This window comes from Maylandia zebra, linkage group LG13 (assembly GCF_041146795.1).
Source record: "Maylandia zebra isolate NMK-2024a linkage group LG13, Mzebra_GT3a, whole genome shotgun sequence".
Lineage (NCBI taxonomy): Eukaryota > Metazoa > Chordata > Actinopteri > Cichliformes > Cichlidae > Maylandia > Maylandia zebra.
This window is the reverse complement of record NC_135179.1, coordinates 22,840,076-22,849,204: the sequence shown is the minus strand read 5'-3', so window position 1 is coordinate 22,849,204 and position 9,129 is coordinate 22,840,076.

Sequence of the window (9,129 nt, the reverse complement as noted above, 5' to 3'; positions counted from 1 at the left end):
AAACAAACAATTAAAAAAGGAACAAGTCAAAGATCTACTATAGCCAAAAGATCATTTACAGACTATAGCGCTGTGAAAAAATATTTGCCTCCTTTCTGATTTCGTATCTTATTCCATATTTGTCACACTTACACGTTTCAGATCAATAAATTTTAATATTAGACAAGAATGTCTAATATTAAACGGCAGTTTTCAAGGGGAAAAAGCTATCCAAACATACTTGGTCCTATATGAAAAAGTAATTGCACCGAATTAAATAAATTCTAACAACAGCTTATCAAGTTTAAAGGCGCTTCTGCTGTTTAACACGACCTCTGCTAGTTTCCTCTTTCTGGCGCAAAGCGGGAGATAAACAAGCAAGAGAGACGGGACTTGTGGCAGAAACGCCGATCAGCTGATCATTGATCAGTTTCATGATTGAAGTAGCAGCAGGAGAGGGAGAACGAGAGAAGAAGAGGCAGCTGTGCAGCAAAGACACAGAATAACTCCAGCTTTTTGTCTTTTTTTATTGTAGCTGAAGTACGGGACAAATCGCTTTTATTTTCAGCTCAATACAAAACGCATAATATTAACTCTGAATACCAGAGGATTCCGTTTTTTATGGCACGGTTGGCTCTACTAACTAACCATATGAATAAAATAAAGTTCACCAGTAACATCATAGCACCCACCCAACTGTACAGAAACTCCATCATGCTAGCTAGTACACAGTACGAGTTATTGTAACTGACGTTAGCACAAGGAAAATAAACTCCACCTAAACTTGGTTTGACCCAGATAGACTGCAGGTCATAACTTCTTACCTGAAGCTCATTTCACCTGACAGTCGGACTGGCGGCCGCCTTGCGTCTCTCCACCTCCAGTCCTTTCCCCCATCCACCTGCTGGCCTCCACCACTTGCTAATTTGACTGAATGTGTGAAAGCTCCACCATAGCCACTACCAAACAACTGAGTTCTTTTTACACGTCTGCCAGCATCTGTCCAATCCGCCACCTTTCACTGTTTACACAGTTAGGAAAAAAAGACAACAACAACAACAACAACAAAACATTGGGCCATTTAAAAGGCAAAATTAGCATCGGCCCACCGGGCAAATGGCCGGTATACCCGATGCCCCACAGACAGACTGAGGCCCCGCCGCTATTTTTGAGTGCAAAAATGTGTGGTCTCCAGCTAATGGAAAAGGCTGATCGCACGATGTGCGCGTAGTGCTCTTTAAATAGAACAATTTGCCCCATTCTCTTCGCCCGTCATGTGGCCACATGTGGCGGGCTAGCAGGCTAGCAACATACAGGCCCGGGTTCGAGCCCTCGGCTCACTTCCCTCTGTATGTTCACCTGCTAGGGGGAGGTCCAGGCGGGCGATCTTGGAGTGAAAATTCCAAGGGATGACCCCTCGTAGCCTGGGTTTCCCCTGACTTTTTTTCTTTGCTTTGCTTTTTTTCATTTACCTGCCAGCAACAAACACACCTCCTTGTTGTCATGGCTACCAACGACCACTCTTCTTGTGCCAACAAGTCATTGCCTGACAAAACATTATTTCCTATGTTTCCCTGGCTTTTTTGCCTTTTTTATTTCTTGTCTTTTAGACAAAAAGAAAAGAAAAAGATCTACAGATTCAGGCTTTTCTTTACCTGTGGTAGTCGGGTAGAATGACGTCACTGACACTATTTAATATGAAAACAAACTTTCTCAAACAAAAAACAAAAACAAAAAAGGAGTGGGTCGGTGTGTCATCTTTACCGAGCACCATACATGTTTTGCTTCACATTCAAATTATTATTTTTCCTTTTCAAAAATAATTCAGAGAGAAAAAAAACAGAGAAGTCAAATATATCAAATTTGCACGAATCTTCTAGTGAAGGTGCCTCCTCCTTCTGACCTTAGGGTAACTAATTTCTCAGACAGTGACATGACAGTGCGCTGGGAAGCTGCAGCTGATGATGATGTTTCTTACCTCACTAAGTGGAGGCGACCTGAGACAGGTGGGGAAGAACTATTGGATTGTTGGGGTACATATTATGAAGTAAAAAAAATACAATATCTCAATAAACTGTTGTCCTGTGTCTTAAGGAGTATGAGATATCACTGTCTGCACTCTATGGAGATGGAGCTCAGAGTGAAGCTGTGGCCATACGCTACAGCACCTGTGAGTCACACATTTTCTGATCCTGAACGTTTGTCAAACTCAGGAGGGGAGAGCCTGAAACCATTTACCTAAGTCACATTAGCAGCAGTGTTCAGCCTAAAAAATACACAAGTTAAAAGTCATGCATCCATATTATTTGTTTATTTATTAAATTATTTTCGAGACACTGTTAGTTGTTAGAAGCCAGTGTTTTAATGACAGGACATATATGACAGTAATGAGACAACCTAAGATATCCAAGATTAGCACAAAAACACAAATAGAATCACAGAAAGCGTGTTTCTCTCCCGTTAGTCTTTAGGCCCAGTTACCTTTTACTTTTCTGTGGTCAGTAGCCCTTCATGTCATATTCTGTCTCTATGTACAATATAGCATTACTAATACAAGAACCTATATGTAAATGAACTTCATTGTGTAATTGATGGCAGTTCTCAAAGTACTAGTCACTTAAAGGTTAAATTTCACATCGAAATTCTCATATTATATTCTATTTGAATGTTTAAAAAGAAAAATATCACAGTATTTATGCTTTCACTGAGCATATACCTGCATCAATGATAAACTCTCAAGGCTGAAAAGTCCTGGCTTTGGTCAGCCACGGTCCACGCACACGTCACCAATCCCTGACTGCTTGATCATAACAGCAATTGGGCTGCTGGGAACATGACGGGCGTTCTTCTTGATGTTAACAAGGTGCTCACCAATCTCCCTGGGAACAAACGAGATTCCTAAGACAGACCGACAAAACAGATGTTAACAACGCTTATTCTTGTGTGTGCATGCAGCCCGTTTCAGTTGCTCCTGCTTCTTTCTCCACGCTTTAACTTTTATTACTTTCCCCCTCTGTCTTTTACTTAAGGGTTAATAAAGTATTTGGATTCTGATGAGTCTCATTGTTTAGCAAACTTCTCACTTATCAGACGGACACTCACCAATGTGAGCGTTACGCAGCATCTTCAGCAGGCAGGGCTCCTCTGGGCCTGAGGGTGTTGTAAGAGGGGCTGTCAGCTGGCTGAGGTCAAGCTCGCCTATGTCCAGTGGAATATCTGCAGCAGAGCCCGCCTTCAGTGAAGTATGTTGGCTGGAAGGCTTTCAGGCCCGTCTTTGCCACTCCAGGGTCAGAGACCTTCACCTTGTTTGGATGACAGCCTGCTCTGATATTCATCTGTGGGCACAAACACCAAAACTCAAGAGACTTTTCAGTGAGAAGAAAAGGCAAACCTTGCATGCCAGAGTGAAAGTGAGAGTGTGTGAGTGCATACTCACCCTGAATGGACTCTCAGGGATGTTAGCGTCTCCCCAGGAGACCATCACAGTGTGCTTCACAGGCTTACGTGGGGTGCAGGTGTATGTGCTGTTGCTATTATCCTTAACCTGGACATCCACAGAATTGACTTCACCATCCTGTGCAGAAGACAAGGGATTATAGTTCAATCAGATTTAACACACTGTATTTTTCGGACCATAAGGCGCACTGTCGATGAACAGGTCTGGTTTCATACATGAGGCGCACTGGACTATAAAACGCATTAAGCGAAACAAAACAGCCAGATAAGTCAAACTTTACTCAACTCTTTCTTCTTGCTTCCTCCACTTCCGTACCATTGATTCATTCATGTTGAAATCTCTCGCAGCTGCTCTATTCTCATGTTCTACTGCGTGACTGACAGCCTTGAGTTTGAAATCCGCTTCGTCAGCATGTCTCTTAACAGGTGGCATTTTGGGGTCATGATCCACACACAATACAGTAATATTATGTTGCAGCACAGTACGTATCACTCCGCCAGGCTCCTGACTACGTAGCCGTAATGCTCCGACAATCCATCAAGCGGTGCGACTTCATAGCTTACCAAAGTCGTACTAAAACATTTTTTGACAGATTTTTAAGCGCCTTGTATTACATAAAATCAGTTCAAGGTCAATAAGCACAACCACAATTCATACATAAGGCGCACTGTCGATTTTTGAGAGATAATTAAAGGATTTTAAGTGCGACTCATAGTCCGAAAAATACGGTACATACAATATATTTAACATATTTGTGATCATATACAAAGCCAGATATACCTGGGCTATAATTTTCAGAGGAGCTTTTCCTCCTTGCTTGGCACCAACTGTGAGTTCACTGGGTTTTCCAACAGCCAGACCACTGCTCTGTAGGCCTGGACCGTGCGCCTTAACCTAGAGAAAACTATTTTAAACAAACAATTAAAAAAGGAACAAGTCAAAGATCTACTATAGCCAAAAGATCATTTACAGACTATAGCGCTGTGAAAAAATATTTGCCTCCTTTCTGATTTCGTATCTTGTTCCATATTTGTCACACTTACACGTTTCAGATCAATAAATGTTAATATTAGACAAGAATGTCTAATATTAAACGGCAGTTTTCAAGGGGAAAAAGCTATCCAAACATACTTGGTCCTATATGAAAAAGTAATTGCACCGAATTAAATAAATTCTAACAACAGCTTATCAAGTTTAAAGGCGCTTCTGCTGTTTAACACGACCTCTGCTAGTTTCCTCTTTCTGGCGCAAAGCGGGAGATAAACAAGCAAGAGAGACGGGACTTGTGGCAGAAACGCCGATCAGCTGATCATTGATCAGTTTCATGATTGAAGTAGCAGCAGGAGAGGGAGAACGAGAGAAGAAGAGGCAGCTGTGCAGCAAAGACACAGAATAACTCCAGCTTTTTGTCTTTTTTTTATTGTAGCTGAAGTACGGGACAAATCGCTTTTATTTTCAGCTCAATACAAAACGCATAATATTAACTCTGAATACCAGAGGATTCCGTTTTTTATGGCACGGTTGGCTCTACTAACTAACCATATGAATAAAATAAAGTTCACCAGTAACATCATAGCACCCACCCAACTGTACAGAAACTCCATCATGCTAGCTAGTACACAGTACGAGTTATTGTAACTGACTGTAAAAAGTTAGCACAAGGAAAATAAACTCCACCTAAACTTGGTTTGACCCAGATAGACTGCAGGTCATAACTTCTTACCTGAAGCTCATTTCACCTGACAGTCGGACTGGCGGCCGCCTTGCGTCTCTCCACCTCCAGTCCTTTCCCCCATCCACCTGCTGGCCTCCACCACTTGCTAATTTGACTGAATGTGTGAAAGCTCCACCATAGCCACTACCAAACAACTGAGTTCTTTTTACACGTCTGCCAGCATCTGTCCAATCCGCCACCTTTCACTGTTTACACAGTTAGGAAAAAAAGACAACAACAACAACAACAAAACATTGGGCCATTTAAAAGGCAAAATTAGCATCGGCCCACCGGGCAAATGGCCGGTATACCCGATGCCCCACAGACAGACTGAGGCCCCGCCGCTATTTTTGAGTGCAAAAATGTGTGGTCTCCAGCTAATGGAAAAGGCTGATCGCGTAGTGCTCTTTAAATAGAACAATTTGCCCCATTCTCTTCGCCCGTCATGTGGCCACATGTGGCGGGCTAGCAGGCTAGCAACATACAGGCCCGGGTTCGAGCCCTCGGCTCACTTCCCTCTGTATGTTCACCTGCTAGGGGGAGGTCCAGGCGGGCGATCTTGGAGTGAAAATTCCAAGGGATGACCCCTCGTAGCCTGGGCTTCCCCTGACTTTTTTTCTTTGCTTTGCTTTTTTTCATTTACCTGCCAGCAACAAACACACCTCCTTGTTGTCATGGCTACCAACGACCACTCTTCTTGTGCCAACAAGTCATTGCCTGACAAAACATTATTTCCTATGTTTCCCTGGCTTTTTTGCCTTTTTTATTTCTTGTGTTTTAGACAAAAACAAAAGAAAAAGATCTACAGATTCAGGCTTTTCTTTACCTGTGGTAGTCGGGTAGAATGACGTCACTGACACTGCTTTAATATGAAAACAAACTTTCTCAAACAAAAAACAAAAACAAAAAAGGAGTGGGTCGGTGTGTCATCTTTACCGAGCACCATACATGTTTTGCTTCACATTCAAATTATTATTTTTCCTTTTCAAAAATAATTCAGAGAGAAAAAAAACAGAGAAGTCAAATATATCAAATTTGCACGAATCTTCTAGTGAAGGTGCCTCCTCCTTCTGACCTTAGGGTAACTAATTTCTCAGACAGTGACATGACAGTGCGCTGGGAAGCTGCAGCTGATGATGATGTTTCTTACCTCACTAAGTGGAGGCGACCTGAGACAGGTGGGGAAGAACTATTGGATTGTTGGGGTACATATTATGAAGTAAAAAAAATACAATATCTCAATAAACTGTTGTCCTGTGTCTTAAGGAGTATGAGATATCACTGTCTGCACTCTATGGAGATGGAGCTCAGAGTGAAGCTGTGGCCATACGCTACAGCACCTGTGAGTCACACATTTTCTGATCCTGAACGTTTGTCAAACTCAGGAGGGGAGAGCCTGAAACCATTTACCTAAGTCACATTAGCAGCAGTGTTCAGCCTTAAAAATAGACAAGTTAAAAGTCATGCATCCATATTATTTGTTTATTTATTAAATTATTTTCGAGACACTGTTAGTTGTTAGAAGCCAGTGTTTTAATGACAGGACATATATGACAGTAATGAGACAACCTAAGATATCCAAGATTAGCACAAAAACACAAATAGAATCACAGAAAGCGTGTTTCTCTCCCGTTAGTCTTTAGGCCCAGTTACCTTTTACTTTTCTGTGGTCAGTAGCCCTTCATGTCATATTCTGTCTCTATGTACAATATAGCATTACTAATACAATAACCTATATGTAAATGAACTTCATTGTGTAATTGATGGCAGTTCTCAAAGTACTAGTCACTTAAAGGTTAAATTTCACATCGAAATTCTCATATTATATTCTATTTGAATGTTTAAAAAGAAAAATATCACAGTATTTATGCTTTCACTGAGCATATACCTGCATCAATGATGAACTCTCAAGGCTGAAAAGTCCTGGCTTTGGTCAGCCACGGTCCACGCACACGTCACCAATCCCTGACTGCTTGATCATAACAGCAATTGGGCTGCTGGGAACATGACGGGCGTTCTTCTTGATGTTAACAAGGTGCTCACCAATCTCCCTGGGAACAAACGAGATTCCTAAGACAGACCGACAAAACAGATGTTAACAACGCTTATTCTTGTGTGTGCATGCAGCCCGTTTCAGTTGCTCCTGCTTCTTTCTCCACGCTTTAACTTTTATTACTTTCCCCCTCTGTCTTTTACTTAAGGGTTAATAAAGTATTTGGATTCTGATGAGTCTCATTGTTTAGCAAACTTCTCACTTATCAGACGGACACTCACCAATGTGAGCGTTACGCAGCATCTTCAGCAGGCAGGGCTCCTCTGGGCCTGAGGGTGTTGTAAGAGGGGCTGTCAGCTGGCTGAGGTCAAGCTCGCCTATGTCCAGTGGAATATCTGCAGCAGAGCCCGCCTTCAGTGAAGTATGTTGGCTGGAAGGCTTTCAGGCCCGTCTTTGCCACTCCAGGGTCAGAGACCTTCACCTTGTTTGGATGACAGCCTGCTCTGATATTCATCTGTGGGCACAAACACCAAAACTCAAGAGACTTTTCAGTGAGAAGAAAAGGCAAACCTTGCATGCCAGAGTGAAAGTGAGAGAGTGTGTGAGTGCATACTCACCCTGAATGGACTCTCAGGGATGTTAGCGTCTCCCCAGGAGACCATCACAGTGTGCTTCACAGGCTTACGTGGGGTGCAGGTGTATGTGCTGTTGCTATTATCCTTAACCTGGACATCCACAGAATTGACTTCACCATCCTGTGCAGAAGACAAGGGATTATAGTTCAATCAGATTTAACACACTGTATTTTTCGGACCATAAGGCGCACTGTCGATGAACAGGTCTGGTTTCATACATGAGGCGCACTGGACTATAAAACGCATTAAGCGAAACAAAACAGCCAGATAAGTCAAACTTTACTCAACTCTTTCTTCTTGCTTCCTCCACTTCCGTACCATTGATTCATTCATGTTGAAATCTCTCGCAGCTGCTCTATTCTCATGTTCTACTGCGTGACTGACAGCCTTGAGTTTGAAATCCGCTTCGTCAGCATGTCTCTTAACAGGTGGCATTTTGGGGTCATGATCCACACACAATACAGTAATATTATGTTGCAGCACAGTACGTATCACTCCGCCAGGCTCCTGACTACGTAGCCGTAATGCTCCGACAATCCATCAAGCGGTGCGACTTCATAGCTTACCAAAGTCGTACTAAAACATTTTTTGACAGATTTTTAAGCGCCGTGTATTACATAAAATCGGTTCAAGGTCAATAAGCACAACCACAATTCATACATAAGGCGCACTGTCGATTTTTGAGAGATAATTAAAGGATTTTAAGTGCGACTCATAGTCCGAAAAATACGGTACATACAATATATTTAACATATTTGTGATCATATACAAAGCCAGATATACCTGGGCTATAATTTTCAGAGGAGCTTTTCCTCCTTGCTTGGCATCAACTGTGAGTTCACTGGGTTTTCCAACAGCCAGACCACTGCTCTGTAGGCCTGGACCGTACGCCTTAACCTAGAGAAAACTATTTTAAACAAACAATTAAAAAAGGAACAAGTCAAAGATCTACTATAGCCAAAAGATCATTTACAGACTATAGCGCTGTGAAAAAATATTTGCCTCCTTTCTGATTTCGTATCTTGTTCCATATTTGTCACACTTACACGTTTCAGATCAATAAATGTTAATATTAGACAAGAATGTCTAATATTAAACGGCAGTTTTCAAGGGGAAAAAGCTATCCAAACATACTTGGTCCTATATGAAAAAGTAATTGCACCGAATTAAATAAATTCTAACAACAGCTTATCAAGTTTAAAGGCGCTTCTGCTGTTTAACACGACCTCTGCTAGTTTCCTCTTTCTGGCGCAAAGCGGGAGATAAACAAGCAAGAGAGACGGGACTTGTGGCAGAAACTCCGATCAGCTGATCATTGATCAGTTTCATGATTGAAGTAGCAGCAGGAGAG